The sequence below is a fragment of the Perna viridis genome, chromosome 8, assembly GCF_037379345.1.
Source record: "Perna viridis isolate PV_CMFRI_1.1 ecotype Kerala chromosome 8, ASM3737934v1, whole genome shotgun sequence".
Classification (NCBI taxonomy): Eukaryota; Metazoa; Mollusca; class Bivalvia; order Mytilida; family Mytilidae; genus Perna; species Perna viridis.
Window position 1 is genome coordinate 4,620,521 of NC_142452.1, and position 26,563 is coordinate 4,647,083.

General features: G+C 33.1%; 2 long non-coding RNA genes across 2 annotated transcripts in view; both read right to left on the bottom strand.

Annotated features, from left to right (window-relative positions):
• Window positions 1-19,210, bottom strand: part of LOC148609025 (uncharacterized) — a 36,779-nt gene extending 17,569 nt beyond the window's left edge. The window contains exons 1-2 of the long non-coding RNA XR_015924819.1: window positions 19,074-19,210; window positions 9,455-9,539 (exon numbers count right to left, since the gene is read on the bottom strand). This is a non-coding gene — a long non-coding RNA (uncharacterized LOC148609025). The remainder of the gene's footprint in view (window positions 1-9,454; window positions 9,540-19,073) is intronic.
• Window positions 54-6,679, bottom strand: LOC148609027 (uncharacterized). The gene is made up of 4 exons (XR_015924820.1): window positions 6,576-6,679; window positions 3,719-3,849; window positions 2,446-2,569; window positions 54-240 (listed from the first exon to the last, which is right to left on the bottom strand). It is a non-coding gene; the product is annotated as an uncharacterized LOC148609027 (long non-coding RNA).
• Window positions 19,211-26,563: the final 7,353 nt, after the last annotated feature.

Consider the following 26,563-nt stretch of genomic DNA (forward strand, 5'->3'; position numbering starts at 1 on the left):
TTTGGAGGCATGTTGTTTGTTAAGGTTCCGCTAAAGGAAAACAAACCAAAAACTGATAGTTCAATATTTTATTAGTGTCTGCCATAATAGCATCATATCATATACCAAAATGTTCCTCCTCACATTTAGCACAAGCTTTCTGAGCCATTTAAAAACATTTTTCCTTTAAAGCCTTGAATCTTGCTTATAAAGGTGCCAGACTGCCATTAAATACACATCTTTTGGTAAGTCCATATTTACCTATAAAAATAAACAAAAATATTTATTTAACAACATGTATCCAGTGCAAGTTTTTAACCGATTCTAAATCTTAAAAATATACTTAATTGTAACAAGTAAATGGAAGCCATTTATACAGGGACTACTTTCAATTCTATTTATAGCTACTTTCACTTTCTTTTTCGTGAGAAAAATTTGGAAGGCCATTTTGATCTAATTCAATGTGTTAGGATTATATAATAGAAATTAAATTAACCAATTAAAGCAACTACTATAATGTTTAAAAAAACATGACAGAGCTTTGCAAGATAAAAAAAGTTTGCTGAAATGATAATGTACATGTACATATGTATATATGTGAAAAATACACACATCACCTTAAACTAATTTCTTTTTGCAACCCTTAAAATAAGGACAATGTTGTTGATTTGGTTTACAGACCAGACTTTTCAGGGTAAATAAGGAATTGGGATTTCAAGTTAATATTGGAAGATTTTTCAATCAATATGCCATTTTGGGAGGCAGAATAAAGGGATTAAGTTCAAAATTTTGAAAAAAGCTGCTAAATTTTACACAATTGGCCCCTGAGATGGCTGAATCAAACAACCTTGGTGAGCATAGTAACATTTACCTCGTGAGCACACATTTTCACTCTTTAAAAAAATTCGATTCCAATAACCAAAATAAAATTAACCCTCCTTTTATTTTCAACTGTAGAATCAATTCTATTAAAGTTGTATTGCTGCCAGCTATTTAACAAATTTGAAGGTAAACTCAAATAAATTGCTTTGCAGGGTGCAGCTTGATATGACTGCAGAGGTTGAACCCTGAACATTTGGGGCAAGTATGGACACACCATTTGAATATGACACAGCTACAAAATTTGATTATGATTAGATATTTGACACAGGATAAAAATTTGACCAGAACCAATTTGGTCACTTTTTTGCCATTCTTCCAAAACGGTTCTAGTAAAAACCTGTAAAAATCAATCCAAAACTTCCTGTGGAAAAATGGTATCTTGTGGTACAATTTCAAGTGATGCATACTTAAGTTATTGTCCAGAATTTTAAATAATTTTAAATAATGAAATTGAAAAAAAAGTATTTTTTTTATTATTTCTGAAATAATAATAAAAAAAATACTTTTTTTCATGGCCCATTAATGACCACTTATTCTCACTTGGCTCAAGTCACAACCACAAAAATCAATTCCAGTCTTTTTTCCGTGGTATGGCACCTTGTAGTAAAATTTATGAGATCCGTTCACTTTTATTCAAGTCATAAGGACATAAGGAAAATGCTTGTTTCAAATAACAAGATTAAAGTCCTAACCCAAAAAATCAATCACATTCTTCCTTTAGTGGTACATTGTACATGTATATCACCTTGAAATAAAATTTCAAAGAAATTCATTCCCTAATAGTCAAGATATTGTTTGGACATCAAGAAAATGCATGTTTCTGGCCCCTAATTTCTGAAAAGTTCAAATCTTTAACCCCAAAATCAAACCAAGTCTGACCATTTTATAGAATATTAAGGAACAATATCATAGATATTCCTATGCTTGTTGTGGAGTTATGAAGTTGAATTCTATCAAATGCCTTTTTATGCCCCTTATTCGAAAACGGTTGGGCTATAAACCCCAAAACCAATACCAACCTTTCTTTTGGAGTTTGTAGCTTTGTCATAAAATTTTATAAATATCAACCAGTTCTCCAATCATACATGTATCACAAAAACCGTAAGTCTACAGACAACAACAACAGCCCCATACTAATATATGACCGCAATAAAAAGTAGCCCCCTACCTTCATTGATTTCTTTGAAAAATGTTAAATTTATCGTATTCCAGCTTTTTTTGCTACTTATCATTTACTGAAGAAATCGATCCAAAATATACAGGCCACATCCAGACGACAAGCCTAAATTGTTATTTTTTAAACACTGACGTCCCCCTCTCAAAAAAATTAACCCCTTACCCTACCGGTGCACCTGGTCCATGCTCCCAGTTTTTAGTGGAGTCGGAGTTGCTCATTTACTTTTGTTACTTTGTATGTATGATTTCAGTTACTTTATGTTCTTTGTTGTGTATGTCTGTTTTCCATGTCTGGTCTTTGTCCCTGGATTACATTCTTTTGATTACCGCTATAACCTTGGTTCCCTTGATTACTCTTAGACCGTTTTCTAGGAAAATCCATCCTATCTAAAATTAATTGGTACTTACAAATCATTAAAGTTTTAAAACAATGAGTCAGAAATGGAGGTGCTATCACAGTGACTTTTGACACAACTAGATTTTCTAAGCTGATTTCTGTATAGATGCAGCACTGTAGATGAATATGGAGTTCCTACAAAATTAATAATTGACAATGACACCCCAAAGAACTGCAAAAAATATAATAGAGAAAATAAGGTATAATTCAAAATCACTAATACATATTGAAAAAAAAATCCATAAAAAATTGGTAAAAATCAATTAGGCAAGGGACTTACTTCGACCTATTAAATGTCACCTGATTATCATCAATTAATTATATAGTGAGTACAGGGTTTGTAAGTCTCGTTCTAGTTTCAGTTTTCCTTCTGGAATTTTAGGTGTAGAACGTATTGAAATCCAAAGGCAGGTCTGCATTATTTTATTCACTTCCGGGATAGAAAACGCTGTATCACTATGCAAAATCTTCCATTTCTATGCTTTTCTTAACATTTTTATTCAGTAGAACTACTTATTTGTCCTTTTTACCAGTATTTTTTCACAAAAATATAATTTGCTTTTAACATTGAACTCAATGCTATGTTAATGACGAATCTCTATGCATTTAAATGGGTTTGTTTTGTTTGTTTGTTGGGGTTTAACGTCCGAGCATGCAATATTTCAGCTATATTCAGACGATGAACATGAAATTGATGATAAAATGAACATGAAATGATGATGAAATGAAAAAGGGATGGGACACACGGACAATGGGGTCGACAAATTTTGATTGCCACTGGAAATAAGGAGAGGTGGGTAGGATCGGCAATTTAGCCACCTGTGGCGGAACCCTATGGTTCCTACTCCGGGAGAATACCACAGTAGGGTTCTTTAACGTGCCAGGAACGTGACATCTTTCCCAACACGGTACAGCACTATGGTTTGCGGTCAGGTTTTCCGTATTATAGCCTGACAACCCCAGCATGTAACACGCCAGGGGTACCCCATTCCACCACCTGGGGCACACATTCCAGTTGCTCTGTGGGCAGAGCGCCCTAGTCCCTGGCTAGGGTTCTGAGCACTATTCAGTCGCCTTTTACAACAAGCTTAGCGCTGCTGCAGTTCTATTCTTTTAACACCCGGACCTGCACTGGTACATTTAAATGGGAGATGAGGACCAATTCTCATGAAATCACGGAGTCATGTGACGAGACTTACATGTACATATCTTATTACTTGACACTTCCATATTATTTACTCAAAAAGTAATTTCCATTTACATGAACTTGTCAACTGAACTTACACTCTGTAACTATAAGATGTATACATGTAATATCTTAAATAAGGTCTACATCTTAATCTCTCTCCATCTACACATCTTGGTACTAATTTTATTGTATTTGTATGGATCTGTCATTTTTTCCATAGAACAACCTGAAAAATAAAAGTATACATATTTTTTTTCAAAACTGACTACACACATGTACATATACTTGTCAGAAGGGTCTTTTAATCCAGGGAGAGCTGGACAAACATTACATTTATCATATGTTACAGACCCAGATTTTGAGGGTTATTACAGTGGCATTAAAAAGGTGGTTTCTAGGCTGTTATTTACTAATTTTACAGTACATTAAGCACAAATGTAACAAAATTTTCCAATTAAAAGGAGTTTCCACCACCAGAACCCTCCCCTCGTTTGGAATTTTGCAGGTTGGGAACAAGACCTGAAATAAGGGTTAACCTCCCACTTGGGGTACTATCCTTCATATGGTGTTTTTTTTTATCCATTATATAAATACAAAATTGGGAAATTATGATTTTCTATTATAAAGTGGGAATATTTATTAGTCCCTTAACAGCTTTAGCCGAAGGGATTTTACATTTGCACTCCATCTGTCTGTCCATCTGTGCAGAAAAAATCTAAGTCTTCCGCATTTTTTCCGAAACACTTGTAGATATTGAGCTGAGTTTAGTATCTGAATCAACTTTGGTGAGTTACAGATATAATTAACGTTTTGTTTTGCTTGGCTGATTATTGTCCGAGTTATGGCCCTTTGAACATTGAAAATTTTACTGAAAGTTAAGTTTTCTGCACTGTTTTTCTATTAAATGCTCGCAGACATTGAGCTGATTTTTGGTACGTGAGCCTACCTTGATGAGTTTAAGATCGAGTTTGTATTTCGTTCCTCTTTGCTGATTTTTCCAAAGTTACCAACTATCAGTTTTACTCAATACCAAAATATCAGTTTTACATGCTCTTTTCTAAAGAAAACCTCTAAATATTATCTTAATGTGACAAAATTTAATATAACAAAAGATTGGATAATTATTCATTTAGATTGGTACGGAATTTGAAACCTAATCTGTCCAATTATCAGTGCATTAAAATTTGCAAATCCACATCTGTTAAATGGATTTTAACATCTTCGTTGTCTTTGTCCATATCCCTTCTTCTGTTCAAAATCAATGTCATTTCTTTAGTTCGTTATTTATACTTGATGGTTCAAGGTAGTATTTGGATCAGTGATATTAACAGCCAATCATAATTTAGTTTTAAATATTATTTACTCTAATGTGACAAAATTTAATATAACAAAAGATTGGATAATTATTCATTTAGATTGGTACGGAATTTGAAACCTAATCTGTCCAATTATCAGTGCATTAAAATTTGCAAATCCACATCTGTTAAATGGATTTTAACATCTTCGTTGTCTTTGTCCATATCCCTTCTTCTGTTCAAAATCAATGTCATTTCTTTAGTTCGTTATTTATACTTGATGGTTCAAGGTAGTATTTGGATCAGTGATATTAACAGCCAATCATAATTTAGTTTTAAATATTATTTACTCCATTATAATGGATTTGAGTCACTATCACGTTTACTTTTATGGATAGGCCTAGTTGGTCCTTAGAAAATTCTTGAACTATCAAGTATAATTCTTTTACATGTATATCTTCCTTATCATTATCATAGTACGAGTTGTCTCAACAACAGTTTGTTTGTCCATGGGACAAAATTTCCCATATTTCTTCCAAAAATAAGAAAAGTAAATATATACTTCCTTTACTGTTCCATTGTTGCTGTTGTCAAGAACCTAACCCGCCTCGGAAAAAAATATAACTCCGATTATACAACCAAAATCGAAGCATATAGCTTTTCTAAGATAGGAAAGGCAATCATTTTCTTGTTTGGAATTTACAGCTGTCATCTGAATTTTGTTTACGTCACATGATTTGTGTAAAATATTCTCACCATTTATAGAGAATTGTAATATTCCGGTATCTGTGCAGATTGATCTGACAGGTCAAAACTGAAATGGATGTTGCTAGAGATGCCTTTAAGGGATAAAACATGTAAATTATTGCGAAGTGCTATAAAGTAATTGACCATTTTGAAAGCATGGGGAAAGGGGGTATACTCATGGGGTTGGAATTTTTGGAAAAAAAATATTGTTCTTTATGGAAAAAAAATTGTTCCAAGTTATTCATTAATTAAAGAAAAAACTCCCCCATTGATTAACATGACAGATTTTCAAATAGAAATATTGATTTTGCTTGCTGCTTAAATATAAACAAATATATTGCATTTGCGAAGCAAAAAATTTCATCTGGGTTGACACCCCCCTCTTTGTAATGCCATTATTTTTATGAGACTCGCACAGACAGTACATGTATGGTAAAGCTCAGGGCACTCACTGATTTAGGCAATGCCTACCCTATATTACTCTATAATGGATAAACAAAAACACTCTTAAAGTAATCCCCTATACAGGAGTTTTAGCCTAATTTGTGGTGTTTTGTACTAAAGACAGGAAGTGTACGAAAATGCCCTCCATACATTATGTGTCCATACGACAAATATCACAGAGAATCATAAAAATACATTTTAATCGTGTAATAGTAAAATTATATACATATTTCCGACTAAAACCTTAACAGTTCAGTTTTAAAAATTGTTTTAAAAAAAGTAAATTAGTTGCCCCAAAAAGCGTGGTAAATATGGCCGATGATGGGGCATGAAACCATTTCCACATTTAAATGATCGAGAATGGTTGAATTTTCGCAACTGATTGCGTAGACAACCTGACGAAAAGTTTAAACAAAAATCAATTTAAAATATAAAAAAAAGTAGATGAACACCCGCATACACTCACCGATTTTAAATAATCAAACATTTCGTCTCTGTGTTTGAAGTTTACATCCTTGGGGTCACCGAATAACAGCTCACACGTAACCGGATGTCACACGTCGTAAAATAAACCGACAGCGAAACGTTGTAAGTAGCAATGTAGTATAAATACACGTCAGAATAAATAAGATGAATATTCTTTTTGTCTATTTAAGAGTATGTTCAAATTTAGAAGGGTAACCTTAACTTCATTGTTAAATTAAAAATAGTTAACAATACATTTTAGAGCGGAGGGATACATCAATCTACTTTCGATTTGGTCAGATCTAGTTGTGCAGGATGCAAACAGCAGTTTCATAAATACTTTTTAGTTACAGTTATGCATCATATTTTTTGGGTGAAATGTTACCGGCACTGACCAGATCGGTTCAGTATCACCGAGATTTTAGATTGTTTTTACACTGCCCACTAAGATTTTTAAAAAATGGCGGCTACTGCCATGCTGACTTAAAAATTAAAGTGAAAGTGGCCATTGAGGGCGTGAAATACAGAAATTCGTTACATGTAAGGGGTAACTTGCACTAGATAAAAGTCAAATGAGTTACTGGTAACGATTTGGTATAATTTAAATGTGTACTGTAGTGACTCTACTTTTTTTTTTAAATTCTCAAAATAACTACGTTTTTGTCCCATAATTACACTATTTTTGATAATTGGCAGATCAACATAACATTACAATTATGAAGATAGTATCAAAATTAACTTCTTGGCAAGTTTCAAGTCTTTTTATGGTGTAATAACGAAGAAATTAACAACTGGCATTTCCCTTTAGCGGAATCTTAATGTTTCCGTTAATTTTCCTTTTTATTTATACATGTATCACTATCTTGCAGTTTGAATTTGACATTAACGATTCTTATAGATTGTCTATGGAAACGAATAAGTTGTACGGGATGTATAGAGGCTCTTTTATCGTTATTATTATTATTATTATTATTATTATTACCTTTGAATTATGATAACATTTCATGGTTTAAGTATTTGATGTCTATATTAGATGACTGCAGTAAATAAAATATGTAGAATAGCCAAGTATTTTAATGTATCCTGGCTCAATTAAACAAACACTGTTAGATTAGGGAACATATATAGGCAAATGTACTTGAATCATCGAAAGCTATAAATTACATGATCTATAATGAGAAACAATTTGGATAAATTACAACTGAAGAAGCAATGAAATGCCACACTCTGTTACTAGCCTTCTATATATAATTTGCTAAGAATTCGATTTTTGCACTCTCGTACTTGCAACATTTAAAACTGAAATTATGGAGAATATTTGTATATTTATTATAATAAAGGTAATCGTGATTTACAGCTTTTAATAGGAGCTGTGGATATATCCTCAGCCATAAAGCTGGTATATTTACAGTATAGGGGACTATGAATATATCCTCAGTCATAAAGCTGGTATAATTTTTACAGTATAGGTAAAACTATGTTGTTAACGTTTTTTTTAAGATGAGGATCGAGTGAACTATTTATGTCTAATGTATGATTATTTATTAACAAAAAATAGGTATATATAGTGTCATATTCTTTTGTGATCATAATCTAAATATATAAACAGCAAATGTTTCATTGAAAGGCATACATATGTACATGATATGATAGATGTTATTAAATGTGCGTATATCATATATTTAGAATAAAATATACCAATTGTATATGCATTATAAGTGATTGTTTCAATGCTATATCGCATACCCTATATCCCACCTCTAGACGTATACCGCAAACCCTATATCACACCTCTAGACCTACACCACATACCCTATATCACACCTTTAGACCTACACCACATACCCTATATCACACCTCTAGACCTATACCGCATACCCTATATAACACCTCTAGATCTATACCGCATACCCTATATAACACCTCTAGACCTATACCGCACACCCTATATAACACCATTAGACCTATACCGCACACCCTGTATTACACCCCTAGACCTACACCGCATACCCTATATAACACCCCTAGACGTATATCACACACCCTGTATTACACCCCTAGACCTTTATCGCACCCCAACGCTGAACAGCTTGAAGTTCATGTACAGTTAATATATATGATATAATGAACATGACATGTCAAAACCTGTATCACGTGTAACAACCCCTGACCTTTTGGGTGATATAGGAGTCTCTTGTTGATATGGCATTTATACAGATTTTGGCATATAATACTCTATATATATAATAGACGCAGCCACACACACACACATATAACGTCTCAGAATGTGACGACTCTATGCGCTACACTGCTATATCGCACACCCTGTGTAACACCCCTAGACCTAACCGCAAACCCTATATAACACACCTAGATCTATACCGCATACCCTAGATCACACCCTAGGCCTTTCTATACGTTTACATATCTTCCCTGTATCAATTTGATCCGATGGAGCAGTATAGCGAATAGAGTCGTCACATTCTGAGACGTTGTATGATATTGATTTGTTGTGACATGCATCATTAATTTGATCCTCTATCCTACATAATAACATCTAAATGAGCTGTCTCGTACTAGCATACATCGTGTACTTAGTTACAGCCCTAGATTAATCCTACGAGGAGGAATGACCCGGCCAGCGAAAGCCATATTTTTATACGGCCTAGCTGGCCGAGTGGTCTAGGGCGCTGGACTATGTGCAAGCGGTGTTGCCATAGATGTTACAGCCTTACGAGTTCGAGACCCGCGGAGGGAACAACCAAAAATTTACATCGCAAATGTGACAGTTCTAACATCGTTGGGAATTTTTCAGACATATATATATATATACTAATATCAAGAACAAGAACTTGAAGAAAGAGGACAATGTCAGCCTACCCGTTATTATCGAGCTGACATGTTACAGAATTTCCTTGTATCCCATAAATTACTACCAATTTTGTCCTATCTCCGTCGATGTGCTCTGGAATTAAAAAAAACAAAACTTTTTAAACATTGTTTATAAATTTGCCTGAGATAAAACTATCAGTTATTTAATATTTCAGGTATGTTTTGCAGGGAAAATTGGGATCCAGTAGGATTCGGAATCCTCCTAAGGCAAATAGGAATTCTAATATTGGAATTCCAATTTTCCCTGGATTTTAACCAGTGCAAATTAGAATCCTAATTTAGTACTTAGAATTCGATAGACAATACTTTATTTGATAAACCTCAGACACACATGTGTACAAGAGGACATATACACATTCAAACACAATCACAACAAACACAACCATTTTATAAACCTTATTCAATAAATTAGCATTTTTTACAAATACATAAAATTACGTCACAGAAAATTTTGAATTTTTTTTTTTTATGAAATGAGCGAGGTCTTTGTACACTTCAGTATGACATAGTTTTAATAAATAAATTTTTGTTCAGTTGGATATTGTAAACAGCCTATCAGCTTGTTGTAAACGTAGCAGTAATTTTCTAGGCCAAAGGTACATGTAGTCTTAAATTTTGAATGGAAGTCACCATGACTTGAATTAGACATGCTAGACTGCCAATATTCGGAATCCCCTAGGACAAAAACTAAGATTGTTGTATTTAGAAATGGTGGTAGAATAAATGAGGATGAAAAATGGTTTTATAATGGACATGAAATAGAGATAGTAAATAGTTTTACATATCTTGGTGTAATATATAATTATAATGGTAAATATAATGTTCTACAGAAGAAGCTGTCTGAACAAGGTAGAAAGTCTGTTTTTGCACTTAGAAGAAATATAAAACTGTTATATTTAAATCATTATACATTATTGTCACTTTTTGATACCTATATTAATAGTATTTTCAGTTATGGATGTGAGATATGGGGTGCACATAAAGCACCAGCTATTGAAAGGGTACATTTAGAATATTGTAAAAATATACTTAAAGTTAAATCTTCTACTAATAATGTAATGGTGTATTATGAATTAGGACGAACACCTTTGATTTATTTTAGGAAATGTAGAATGTTTAAGTACTGGTTTAAGTTACTTTCTTCCTGTAATTGTATTTTGAAAAAGTGTTATCAAATGTTATATGATGAATTGGAACGTTGCGCAAGTAACAGTAACAACTGGCTGTATTTTATTAAAAATGAATTGTTGCATATTGGTTTAGGTGATATATGGTACAATCAAGCATTTTTTGTAAATGGTGATTTTTGTGGTATGTATTTTGAAGTTATTAAGCAACGATTATTTGATAATTGTAAACAGGACTTGGACAGTCAACTAATAAATTCTGTAAAATGTTTTAACTAACAGTATATGGTTGATAATTTTTGTATGCAATTTTATTTAAATAAATGTATTCCTGAGGTTTATAAAACTTCTATTACAAAAATACGCCTTAGTAGTCATAATCTCGCAATTGAGAGTGGTAGATTTAATGGTATTTCAAGAAAAAATAGATTATGTCTTCTTTGTAGAAATGATATAGAAGATGAGATGAATTTTATTCTTAAATGTTCTGTATATCATGGTTTTAGAAAATGTCTCATTAAACCTTATTATTGGAAACGTCCATCTATGTATAAATTTATACAACTATTAAGTTCAAATAATATCAAAGATCTGTGTAATCTTGGTAAATTTATATTCAGAGCTATGAAGCTAAGATCTGATTTATTGTGATGTAAGAAGCTCTTTATTTATGTCAACACAACCTTCTGCTATTGTACCTATAGTTGTATATGACTTTGGTAATAAACATATATATATATACATATATTACCTGTGGGACAATCAATTTGATATTACTTTAGATACGTTTTGTTTATATGATATCAAAAAACGTTTGTTTGTTCATGCTCAACAAGATCTTTACTCTGTATTAGATGCTACTTCAAAAGGTAGAATTTATAAATACGTAGTTTATAATGTTGAACTTCAATTTTATTTGAAAAAATGTGTTATTCCTGTTGTTTATCGTAAATATATCACTAAAATCAGATTGTCTGCGCACAATCTGCTTATTGATACAGGGCGGTATTATAATATTAGTAGAGATACTAGGCTTTGTAATATGTGTCAAATGAATGTAATTGAGGATGAGTTTCACTTCATTTTACAATGTAACTTTTATATTGATTTACGTAAAAGATTTATAAAAAATTATTATTGGTCTAGGCCTTCCGCCTTTAAACTTGTTCAACTACTAGCTGTTGAAAACACAAAAGAGTTATGCAACTTAGGCAAATATTTATGTCATGCATTTACAATAAGAAACGCATCTATATAATATTGTAACAATAATTTCTGAAGTCTATATGTCATTATATATTTTTTTGTTCACCTTATACTGATAAACTGTAAAGTTTAAAGTTAATAAAGAATTGAAATTGAATTGAAATTAGAATTTGAATTTTCACTGGTTAACATCCAGGGCAAATTAGAATTCCAATTTGCCCTAAGAGGATTCTGGATCATACTGGATTCCAATTTACCATGTAAGATAGTCATGGGTTAAATAATCAAAGCGTTCGTTGGTTATTTTTATTTTCTGATTTTTGTTTTTGGCCATTTTTACTTAACCTGACTTTGAAAAGTAACAAGTGTAATAGTGTTTGTGAATGTAATTAGCAGCCATGGTATACATAAAATGCATTCAGAATTACATGGAAATTATATATTCATAAAAATGATAAAAAAAAAATACCTGCAAATGTGACTAGAAATGCATTTGTGTAAATGCACTAGCTCCTCTGAATTATTATTTTCGCAAGTTGTTTTTCTTGTTTTGTTTTGTTTTTTGTTGTATTTTGTTGTTTTTTTTGTTTTTTTTTGTTTTTTTTTTGGGGGGGGGGTTATAATTTACAATCATATTGCACAATAACAGACAAAAGAAAAGTTACACTCCCATAAAAAAATCATAATGTATAAATTTTCTCCAGGACTAATCACCAGAATGCCCTGATAATTTCAAAACAACAAAGTAATAATGGTGATTTTTAAATTTGCAAAGTTAAAAAATTATTACAATAATTTTGACAACCGTCTGATTTAATTTCGTGGCATTTGAATGAGATTTTGAAGCATTGTGTTCATTTCTGAAAAATATTGATAATATGACCAAACAAATCCATTTTGAATCCATGAAGGAATAAGTATTTTCTTGCATTTATTTTGGAAAATTACAAAATAGTGATTTTGCAGATGAACTTAATTCGATTTTTTTTAAACTGAAGGTTTGTATCGTTTCTTTTGTCGGTGAGTATAATATATGTTAATAAACAGTTACTATTAAGTCGAATAATTGAACAAACACAAATTTTAATTGCATTTTCTTGTGTGAGTGCAGTTACTTAGATTTCCAAGATTTTATTGATACACTCAGGCAGAATACACTGCAACAAGAGGCTAATCAAACATAATACATATATAAAATGACAAACAAAGACAAAGTGGTACATGCTATTACATAAGAAGCATATGACAGAAAAACAATGAACAAAAATACACACTGATACGATGTAAGCGACAATATTCTTAACTTTTAATAATCGTCAATAACATTAATCACGTGCTAAGCAGATCACATCAACACTGAATATATACATTCAATACAAAGGTACATGTACAAGTGGGTTAATAAATATGGATTTTAAGTTAATCATGATTTATACGATTTGTAAGTATACATTTATTTCTTATAATATTCTATAATAATTTGCTAAGCTTTTGCACAAAAATAGCCAAATTATTCAATACTGTTTTATTACAAAGAGACAACAACCCTTTAAGTTTGTCTCCCCTTGGATATGTATAATAGTACGACGGGATGAATTTTATTTTAAACCGCTGTATGTGTTCATTTTTACATTGAAACAAGTAGTGAAATTCATTACCAATAGCACCAAGATGACATAATAAACAAAATCTTTCTGAGCGTGAGGTGTTGGTCCAACGTCAATTGGAAACTTGACGTTTGAGCAACGTAACTTACTTATGTAGATTCTACGATTTTTATTTAACTTCACTAAATACTTTTCAAAACCAAATTCATTTTTAAATAAACTGTAGAACTGACCTCTAGACGAATTCATCATGTCACTGTACCACTTCTGTATAGACTGATCATGTAAAATTTGTTTGACATATATTTTAGTGTCTAGCTTACTTAATACACTTTGACTATTCCATACATAAGATAAACCAGAGTTGTCTAATATAGATTTAACATATAAAATCCATTTTGAATGATATACATTCCTGTTATGCATATCTAGTAATAACTGATATAACGTTCCTGACATTTTATTTTCATTTGTAATAAGTTTAGCCCAAAAGTTCAACATGCGAACGTTAATCTCAATTTCAATCGAATAACGTCCGGTTTCCCCATAAATCATAAAATTTGGTGTAATTGATCTTACAGTTAAGATTTTCTTCAAAAATTGCAGATGTATCTTTTCTAACATACTAGTGTTTTCAAAACCCCAGACCTCGCATGAATATAAAAGAATTGGCTCAATCAGTGAATCAAATAATTTTAACTGTAAGTCAATTGGTATATTAATGTTTCTAATTTTTCCGTACAGTGCATATAGTGCTTTTTGAGCTTGGTCTAACAATTTTTTCTTTGCCAATGAAAAATTCCCATTGTGATTAAAAATTAGACCAAGGTATGAGTATGAATCAACTCTTTCTAAATTTTGTTCAAATAATTTGAAATCATGTTGAACTTTGCTTTTACGCTTACAAAAAATAATGGTTTTAGTTTTGTCAACATTGACAGTCAATTTCCATCGTGAACAATAGTCTTCAAATACAGGAAGAGAACTTCTGCACTTTCTGCCAATACAATGGTATCAGCGTACAGTAGCACAAAGATTAAAACATAGATTCTTAATATATCTTGACAATTCTTTGTAATATACTCAAGGCCTCGTACATTGTATTGAAGAAAAAAGTCCTCTAAATCTGCTAAAAATACTGAAAAAAGAAAAAGTGACAAATTTTCCCCCTGACGAACTCCCGTATCGCATGAAAAGAACCCAGAAATTTGGTCGTCCTGCTTAACACAGGATTTAATGCAATCATACATGTTATAAATTACTTTTAATATCTTCCCACCAATATTATTTTTTATCATCTTTTGCCAGAGACCATCCCTCCATACCGTATCAAACCCTTCTTATAATCGACGAATGTACAAAACAATTTTTTCCCAAATGATAAATAAAGACCAATTAGGACATGTAAACAAAATATGTTATCCACTGTTGAATAACCCTTTCGAAATCCGGCTTGGGACTCTGGAATAATATCTACTAAATCTGCATATTCAGTTAAGTTAGTCTGAAATTCAAAATAGCTGTAAAAAGTTTCCCAATTGCTGAAACAAGTGTGATACCTCTCTATGAATCAGGATCAAGGGGGTCACCTTTGTTTTTGAAAATAGGTATTATCATACCAAGTGTCCACATTTCTGGAATTACTCCAGTATTCAAAATAATATTAAATAACTTAAGATACAGTGGCTTCAACATATGTGCCGTTGATTTTATGTACTCATTTATTACACAGTCATAACCTGGAGATTTACCATTTTTTAGACCTTTGATTGCAGAAATGATTTCATCCTCTGTTATTTCTCTGTTTAGAATATCATTTGCCAATTCATCATCCAATTCTGGTATTTCAAAATTTGTATCATCCAAGCTATTATCAGTATTTCAATTTTTGAAATAATCGTATAAAATCTCTATATCTATTTTTGATTGGGATTTTGATTTGTTAAAATTATTCAAAATTCTCCACAATTCCCTGTTGTCAGATTCCGATGCTTTACGAAGTTCATTTTCTAATCTAAATTCATATTCTTGAAGCCCCGTGCAGGTCCGGGTGTTAAAAGAATAAGCCTGCAGCAGCGCTAAGCTTGTCGTAAAAGGCGACTAAATAGTGCTCAGAAACCTAGCCGGGGGCTAGGCGCTCTGCCCACAGAGCAACTGGGATGTGTGCCCCAGGTGGTGGAATGGGGTACTCCTGGCATGTTACATGCTGGGGTTGTCAGGCTATAATACGGAAAACCTGACCACAAACCATAGTGGTGCACCGTGTTGGGAAAGATGCCACGTTCCTCGCACGTTAAAGAACCCTGCTGTGGTATTCGATAGGAGTAGGAACCTTTGCGCTCCGCCACAGGAGGCTAAATTGCCCTACCTTACCCATCCCCCTTGTTCTAGTGGCAATCAAAATTTGTCGACCCTATTATCCTTGTGACCCATCCTTTTTTTTTTTCTTCATTTCATGTTCATTTTATCATCCATTTCATGTTCATTGTCTGAATATAGCTGAAATATTGCTGCTCGGACGTTAAACCCCAACAAACAAACAAACAAACAAACATATTCTTGAAAACATTTCTGTATTTGGGTTTTCTATGCTTTACAAGCTACTTTTAACTCTTTCCTATTAGCATCTGATTTATTAAGATTAAATTTCTTCTTAGCTTTATGGAACTCATTTCTCTTGAGATGACAGCTATGATCAAACCATGGCTGATCAACCCGATTGCTTCTGTTTTTATAGACATGTTTATTACCAAAAGTAGACTGGGCTGTATCCGTAAACAATTTGTTTACATTTTGCAATAAAATATCCAACTCAGATTGGATAGTTTCCTTATTATCAATATCAATCATATCCAATTGATTACATAAATTATCAACAGATAATGTATTTTCTAAATTTTTAATAAAGTGTTGTTTCTTATCCCCAATCCAACGAATAGGTTTCACAATTCTATTCATTGAGTTGCCATCCTTATGCAAATCAGACAGTGTTCTCAGTGAAATAACCAAATGCAATCTGCAATGTACATCAGAAAAAGAGATTCAAATTTTTTGACCTCAAACTCTTTGATAAGCGGAAATAAGTCAGATGCAACTAGAAGATGGTCAACTAAACTAGAATCTTTGCATGTAGCTTTACCAATATTTCTATCGTTACATACTCTTCCGTTTGCAATATATAAACTATTATTTCTACAAAACTGTATAAGTTTGTACCCATATGTATTACACCTTGCTTTATCTTCTGATTCCTTTTTTAAAGGAATGTTGTACATATCTAATTTATTATAATCATACAATTCATCTGACAATGTTTGATCATTATCATAATTCAGATAGAACAACAGATCATCGTCACATACAATGTAATCTGCTAATTTTGCTGACCTTGCGTTGACCTCGCCAATCAACGCGCATACCGTATCGTTATCTTTCAATGAGAGAAGTTCATTTTCAATTTCATTAAATGCTTCTGGCGATGTGTATTTTTAGCTTTCTGGTGGAATGTACACACATCCTAATAATAAATGTTGACCTGGTTTTGAAACGTTATCAAATTTCACCCACAATACAAATTCCGATTCATTATTAGGATTTTCGACGAATGGTTTTAAACATGATTTGTATATAAAAATTATACCCCCAGATTTTTTATCACATTTTTTTGCGATGTTTAGAAAAGTAACTATAGCCTGATGGAAGATTCAGAATATCTAAGTCATCTGTTTTTGATTCAATACCAACAATGACATTATACAATACAATCAATTCAGAAAATTCAGGAGACAAAAGTTTGCTTTTAAGCCCACAAACATTAATACATATAATATTTAAAGTATTTATTTTGTCACTTTGGATTGAGTCTTGCCTATTTTTACAATTGTTATAATGGCCTCTTGTTGGTCTGTCCTATGCCGATCCATTGTCAGAATGTTGCTGTGGTGGAATGTCATTCAGTCTGTGGTGTCTTTGTTACATATTGCTTTCTGGAGGTGGAACTGGAGCACTCGGAACATCAATAGGGAATTTTGGTCGCATTGAAGGAGGAAATATTCTTCTGCCGTCAACAATGCGCTTATCACCACTAAATTTTACATCACGTTTTAACCTCTGTTCCCGCTTAAAAACTGGCCATAACTCATTGCGCCTTTCACCAACCTCTCTAGGAAATTGTTCATAGACGCCGAAACCCGAGCCTCTCAACTTTTCCGTAGCAGCTTGCAAAACCATATTTCTGTCCTTACGTTTCTCAAACTTAGTAACAATGCTCCTAGGTTTGTTATCTTTCCTGGGTCGCAAGCGGTGAGCAACATGTATAGGAATTTCAGTACGAATTTCAAGCTTTTCTTTGATAAACTGTTTGACAAGTTCTTCTGTTTGTTCTGCCGTTTCGTTTTCATCGATTTCTCTTAAGTTTGTGAATATAAGGTTGTCACGCATAGATCTTGTTTGAATGCCTAGTAATGTTTCTTTCAGGTCTATATTTTCGTTGTACAATTCCTTGTTTAGGAATTTAATTCGTTGGACCCATTGTTCAAGTTGTGAAGTGCGTTGTTCGCTACCTTGAATCCTTTCAGAGTTAAACTGTAAGTGTGTGTTTTTTTTTAATGAAATTTCTGATTTAAGGCCATGAAAATTAAGCTCAAGTCTTTCCAGGCGCTCGTTTATTGCTGGTAAGACATCAAGTTTCGACTGAGCAGAGTCTAATTTCTCAAGTTTTGCATAAATGTCATGTAATATTGGATACATATTTGGTTGAGTAGATGGAGAATTCGGTTGACTGAAGTTAGGTGATTGGCCATGATCAGGAAATGCCATTGGATGAGGCTGTTGTACTTCTGTATATGGTGTACTACTCGGAGTATTATAATGCATTGAAGTAGCTGTAATTGGGGTGGTCATAAATTGACCATATAAAATTTCGTTAGTTCTGTTTAATTGATTTGCTACAGGGGTACCTGGATTGTCAATATGATTGTTTACCTGGGTAGCCATGTCTGCCATATTTGGAGATGATCGGTTCAATAAAACACCTTGGTTAGATTTCTTCTTTGAATATAGCTGGTTTTTCATATGTATTCACATATGTTATCATCCAAATCCGTTTTCTACGACAGAATCACATTTTCACATCGTGTAACACACGGTAACAGATAGAAATTTACAGTTCATTTGAGAGCACAATTTTCACAACCACTTGTCTTGTCCGCCATTATAATCATATATAGGAAACACATTTTAACCTGGCTGTTGGAACAAACATGTTCTGATAGCTCTGAATCCTTCCAACACACTTATCTAAACACTAGAAGAGTGTGAACAATGCCTTTTGATTTCTCAATGCACAATATACAAATGTAGCCATTACAATCGCCCAGTTGGCGGCCCAGTATTGTCATTGGCCTGCGGAGAAATTGACTCAATAATCTAGTTACATGGGTTCTGCGTTTCACAAGAAATTAAGACGTATTTTTTTACGTGAATAGAAGTCGATGCACCGCGTGGCAATCTTAGCTTTGAATTCACCTTCCAATGTGTGTTCCATTATATTTTAACAATTACGCAAACAATGGCAGCAAAGAGCTTTTTTTAAATATTTCAAGTTATGCAATAAATGTGCATATGCAATAGAACTGAAGATACAGGAAAAATAAAAAAAAAACTTACCATCAAATTCCATGGGTTGATCAGCCATTACGCACTAGAAATCAGTAACAGATATATAATATTTGTGAAATTAAATATTAATACAACGCCATCTTTTATATATTCGACCATGTGGAATCATTGATATTTTCGTTTGGCTCCCGATCAATCAAATGTCGTCATGCAAACTATTACGGACGAATAAAAAGAAGAATGGAATTCAATTAAGTGTATTTTAAATACTGAATCAATAAGACAAATGACTTTGCAAGATAAAAGAGGGAAGACAGTTATGCTTTTGTGAAGATAAAATAATTTTCAAATAATAATTATATAATAATAATAATTTGTGATAGAACAGTACTTAGACATGAACATTAATGATTAAATTGTTATTTTGAGAAAGGGAGGAATGTGTTGGTGACTTTCAGAATTAGTATTGTTTATGTTAATTATAAATTGAATTATATATGCTTGGGGGTATGGAACAACCAAAAAGGGGGAATTAAAAGAACGTATTATAAAAACAAGTAACTATACAATAGCAAAAATACCTAAGGCTAAACAATTAAAGTGTCAGCAAAGGCACATACACAATACCTCGGTGAATAACAAGTAATAAAGAAATGTATTGACCTTCGGGGGACAATAATTAATTGTACACAAATAATGGGTCAGTAAATCATACGCAAGGCAGGTTAATTGGACACATGGGATGTTTATGTCCAGATGTACATTAAATTAAGGATATGTCTTATAATTATATAGTTAACTGGACACATGGAATGTTTATGTCCAGATTTATGTCCAGATGTACATTGAATTAAGGATATGTCTTATATAAGTGAATAGTATATACTCGGAACATGTTGTATATTCTGTGATCCTCGCTTCTACTATTGTAATAAACGTAGCAGTCAGTGTACACGTCTTGGAGTTATTATCCGTGCCAGATGATTAAATTATTATTTTGAGAAAGGGAGGAATGTGTTGGTGACTTTAAGAATTAGTATTGTTTATGTTAATTATAAATTGAATTATATATGCTTGGGGGTATGGAACAACCAGAAAGGGGGAATTAAAAGAACGTATTATAAAAACAAGTAACTATACAATAGCAAAAATACCTAAGGCTAAACAATTAAAGTGTCAGCAAAGGCACATACAAAATACCTCGGTGAATAACAAGTAATAAAGAAATGTATTGACCTTCGGGGGACAATAATTAATTGTACACAAATAATGGGTCAGTAAATCATACGCAAGGCAGGTTAACTGGACACATGGGATGTTTATGTCCAGAGTTATGTCCAGATGTACATTGAATTAAGGATATGTCTTACAATTATATAGTTAACTGGACACATGGAATGTTTATGTCCAGATTTATGTCCAGATGTACATTGAATTAAGGATATGTCTTATATAAGTGAATAGTATATACTCGGAACATGTTGTATATTCTGTGATCCTCGCTTCTACTATTGTAATAAACGTAGCAGTCAGTGTACACGTCTTGGAGTTATTATCCGTGCCAGATGATTAAATTATTATTTTGAGAAAGGGAGGAATGTGTTGGTGACTTTAAGAATTAGTATTGTTTATGTTAATTATAAATTGAATTATATATGCTTGGGGGTATGGAACAACCAGAAAGGGGGAATTAAAAGAACGTATTATAAAAATAAGTAACTATACAATAGCAAAAATACCTAAGGCTAAACAATTAAAGTGTCAGCAAAGGCACATACACAATACCTCGGTGAATAACAAGTAATAAAGAAATGTATTGACCTTCGGGGGACAATAATTAATTGTACACAAATAATGGGTCAGTAAATCATACGCAAGGCAGGTTAATTGGACACATGGGATGTTTATGTCCAGATGTACATTAAATGAAGGATATGTCTTATAATTATATAGTTAACTGGACACATGGAATGTTTATGTCCAGATTTATGTCCAGATGTACATTGAATTAAGGATATGTCTTATATAAGTGAATAGTATATACTCGGAACATGTTGTATATTCTGTGATCCTCGCTTCTACTATTGTAATAAACGTAGCAGTCAGTGTACACGTCTTGGAGTTATTATCCGTGCCAGATGATTAAATTATTATTTTGAGAAAGGGAGGAATGTGTTGGTGACTTTAAGAATTAGTATTGTTTATGTTAATTATAAACTGAATTATATATGCTTGGGGGTATGGAACAACCAGAAAGGGGGAATTAAAAGAACGTATTATAAAAACAAGTAACTATACAATAGCAAAAATACCTAAGGCTAAACAATTAAAGTGTCAGCAAAGGCACATACACAATACCTCGGTGAATAACAAGTAATAAAGAAATGTATTGACCTTCGGGGGACAATAATTAATTGTACACAAATAATGGGTCAGTAAATCATACGCAAGGCAGGTTAATTGGACACATGGGATGTTTATGTCCAGATGTACATTAAATTAAGGATATGTCTTATAATTATATAGTTAACTGGACACATGGAATGTTTATGTCCAGATTTATGTCCAGATGTACATTGAATTAAGGATATGTCTTATATAAGTGAATAGTATATACTCGGAACATGTTGTATATTCTGTGATCCTCGCTTCTACTATTGTAATAAACGTAGCAGTCAGTGTACACGTCTTGGAGTTATTATCCGTGCCAGATGATTAAATTATTATTTTGAGAAAGGGAGGAATGTGTTGGTGACTTTAAGAATTAGTATTGTTTATGTTAATTATAAATTGAATTATATATGCTTGGGGGTATGGAACAACCAGAAAGGGGGAATTAAAAGAACGTATTATAAAAACAAGTAACTATACAATAGCAAAAATACCTAAGGCTAAACAATTAAAGTGTCAGCAAAGGCACATACAAAATACCTCGGTGAATAACAAGTAATAAAGAAATGTATTGACCTTCGGGGGACAATAATTAATTGTACATAAATAATGGGTCAGTAAATCATACGCAAGGCAGGTTAACTGGACACATGGGATGTTTATGTCCAGAGTTATGTCCAGATGTACATTGAATTAAGGATATGTCTTACAATTATATAGTTAACTGGACACATGGAATGTTTATGTCCAGATTTATGTCCAGATGTACATTGAATTAAGGATATGTCTTATATAAGTGAATAGTATATACTCGGAACATGTTGTATATTCTGTGATCCTCGCTTCTACTATTGTAATAAACGTAGCAGTCAGTGTACACGTCTTGGAGTTATTATCCGTGCCAGATTCTGTCACAAATTACTTAAGGGGTGTAACTACCCGTTGGCACTGTAGGCACATATAAGTTTGACAATTTTTAATGTGGATAAGGGAGATTAATTACGACGCCAAAATGTGAAAAAGTCGGGTTCCCATATACGAGGAACTTTACATTATTTAAACGAACGCTCCCAGTGTGTGTTTAAACGAACGCTCCCTGCGTGCGTTTAAACGCACGATAGACGAACGATGAAAAATAATATTGAATAAGAATGACGAAATAAATTATAGAGAATAGAATTCATGAAAATACATGAATTATTATTATATTGATAGCAGTGTTTTATCGAATGTTCACAGTGAAATAAATTATGATAACTCATACCGTGAAATAAATTCTGTAATTTCACTCTCGGACTTTCTCCCGCACGGACGATACCTATACGCACGCTAAACGCTCACCAAACGTACGATAAACGAACGTTTCTATTGTACGTTTAATCGAACGCCCCTATCGTGCGTTTAAACGCACGATAAACGAACGCTCCCAGTGTGCGTTTAAACGCACGATAAACGAACGCTCCCTGCGTGCGTTTAAACGCACGATAGACGAACGATGAAAAATAATAATATTGAATAATAATAACGAAATAAAATATAGAGAATAGAATTCATGAAAATACATGAATTTTAGTTATATAGATAGCAGTGTTTTATAGAATGTTCCCAGTGAAATAAATTATGATAACTCATATACCGTGAAATAAATTCTGTAATTTCACTCTCGGACTTTCTCCCGCCAAAACGTCACAACTTTGAAATCAATCCGCCGTTCACAAAATTTGATATTTATTTTGAAAATAATCGAGGAAATCTATATAATAAATAGGATAATCAATTGGTTATCGTGAATAACCAAAATATGATGCCAAAAACGCACTAAGATTTAACTCGTGCGCGGAACAAGTTCCGCACACTCGTTAAATCTATGCGTTCTTCGGCACTCGTGATAATATTTTGGTTATTCACTCATAGCAAACAATATAAAAATAACAGTTGAATCAGGGAAATAATCAAAGTACAAAAATAAACGAACGCTTCTAACGTGCGTTTAAACGAACGCACCTATCGTGCTTTTAAACGGACGCTCCCAGTGTTTTAACAAACGCTTCTATAGTGCGTTTATCGTGCGCTTAAATGAACGCAAAACGATGTGTATATGCACGATAAACGATGCGCGAACGCTAAAATGGGAAACGTTAAAGCTTCAAGGAGTGTTACTGAGAGTGCAGCTGTTCAGTCTGGACAAATAATTTGTGGAATTTCAAATAGTCAAAAAAGGGCTGAAAATCCAGCAGAAACTAGCGCTTCTGATTTACCAGACTCTTCACAGAATATTCACCATGAACCTCCTTATCCTGCTTAATTGTCGGACATTAATAACACAGTAAAAAGAAAGTTTTAGTGTGTTTAGTGGGTTGATTGCCATTTTTATTCAAGTTTCCAAGCAGGTGGATTATTTTAGCCATGAAATAAAATTTGAGTAGTATCATGAGTGTCGGATCCAGAAAAGGAGGGAGGGGTTTCAAAGGCAACTAATTGCTTAAGCTTAACATAACCTAGATATTTTCCACCTGGAGCAGCCACTGATCAATACGTTTCCGCCACGCTGTTGCGATTTGACAGCAATTTTAGGCTAGTCAATTTTGTAGTGTCGAAGACATCTATTGTTGATTATGTGGCAAATCGTCAAAACAGGCGCATCATACCACGCAACAAACATTCCCGATTAGGGACCGACCATTAAACTTTTAGAGTCAAATTAATGCTTTTTTTTTTCTTTCTTGAACAGTTATGATTTCAATTTCAATAAAAATATTGTGAACAGGCAGGTACATTGTACCTAACATACTAAGAACTCTGATTTCCGTCAACGGTGAAGTGTTAGATTAACACCATAGACCCTTTTGTAGTAAATTGGTGAGCATGCTCAATATACACTTCCGCGATGTAGGGCTTAGGTAGAACAAAAGGATTTTCCTCGCAGAAGTGTGTATTGAGCATGCTCTACGCATGCTCGTCGACTATCCAACAGTTATAAGGGTCTATTGAAAAGAAAAATTAAAAACGGAAATGTCATGATTGATGGAATACTTACATGTCATTATATATATATATAGTATTTTTTATCATAAATATGTTACTTTAAAAGAAAATATTAAATCTGGCTACGATTGAACCAACAAGGATAAAAAAAAGCATTCGATATCGAATGCAATAGTCATCACACACATAAAACTACACACACACACGCACGTACGCACGCACGCTCGCACATATCGCTGGTGTCAATCGGGGCCGCATTTTAAGGCTAAAAACCACTAATTCCACTTCCCATAGGCTTCTATGCTAATTTCACAATATTCAATGGCTTCTCTGGACTTTACCTTAACTTTAATCTGCAGAGGACTATATATCAGCATGATTCTACATATGTCAGCTCACAATCCTCAGAATGGCATGTGGGGTTAGCAGACTTGCAGTGCAGTATTGGTCTTCGGAAGTGAAGTGTCTATAAATAGCATGGGAAATCCCAGTGTTTTCACAAGATAGGGGTATATTTAAAAATCATTATGGAGATTAGGCTTCACACCACAAGAAGCAAAATGCACCTACAAAATGTACAGAAATGTTTTTCCTTTCAGAAACTGTTTAAATTTTTTAAATGAGATGAGAACTTTTTTCACAGCACTATTAGGAACAGGGGTAATTTCTGCGTAGGACTATTTTTGCTTACGTTCCAAATGCTCATTGATTGAATTGGTGGTCTGTAACCTAAATTTATACGCTTACAACATGGGGACTTCTTTTTCAATGAGTTTCCGTTTTTACTTTTGGTCATGATATGTCAGTTTTGTCATATGCAGTAGTTGAAAGCTGATATAATATTTATTACAGTACTGATAAATAAATCTTTTGAAGAAGCCTCTTTTCCAAATAAGCTAAAGGAAGCCAGGGTAGTGCCCTTCCATAAAAAGGACAGTCATTTGGAGGTGGGAAATTACAGACCTGTCAGTATAATGCCAGTGGTATCGAATTTTTTCGAGAGGGCCACATACCAGCAGCTCATTTACCTTTTTGAAAAGATTTATCATGAGTCTTTGTCTGCTTTTAGGCCTGGGAACGTCTGTAATACAGCACTCTTAAAAATAATTGAGGACTGGAAACAAGCAGTCGATAAAAAATCTCTACGTTGATGCTTTGCTTATGGACCTATCGAAAGCTTTCGATTGCCTACCACATGATCTTTTATTATCGAAACGACAAGTATATGGACTATCTTCTAGTGCTGTAACGCTTGTTTCAAGCTATTTATCAGAACGAAAACAACGTATAAAACTTGGTGTAAATTTTAGTACACGGAAAGATATCTATAAAGAAGTACCCCAAGGGTCTGTACTGGGACCGGTATTATTCAATATATGTTTAAATGACGTTTTTAATTTTGTGAATGAAAGTACATTATATAATTATGCAGATGATAATACTTTGTCACAATTAGGAAAAGACCTAGAAGGATTAATCAAAACTCTTGAAAAGGAAAGTAAAATTTTGATAAAATGGTTTGAAGATAATCAAATGAAGGCTAGTCCTGACAAATTTCAGGCAATTTCCATAGGGAAAAGACTAAAAATGGGGATATGAAATTCAATTTAGACGGTAATGAAATTAAAAATGAGGAAGAAGTAAAACTCCTGGGTGTGACAATAGCCTATCAACTTAAAGTTGATAAACATGTATCTGAGATTTGTAAAATCAAAGACTGAAGTCGTCAAAGTCGCTAATCGTCAAATATTTACTGTCACTGATGTTGGCATACTTCTTATATACAACTAATATTTTGATTGTGATCTTTCTACATACAAATGTATTTGATTTTAATGTTGCTGATGAGAGGTTACTCCTTGAAACACGTGTACAGCACATCGAAATTTACAATATATAAAACTGGTATTTTTTGTATTCAACATCCGAAATTGGAGAAATGCGATATGCTCTAACATCGGGTGACTTCCGCTAAAATCTTGGTTCCCTTGATATTATTGCGAACTCTATTCGTAACTGTTACGACTCGAATGGCTATATATAGACATCGGTGGCCTGATAATTATATATGACCTTTATATAATCAATTGTAACGAACGCCATTGTTTGAATCGGAAACTGGGTAATATTACATAAATTCAATGCTCACCTATCATTATCTT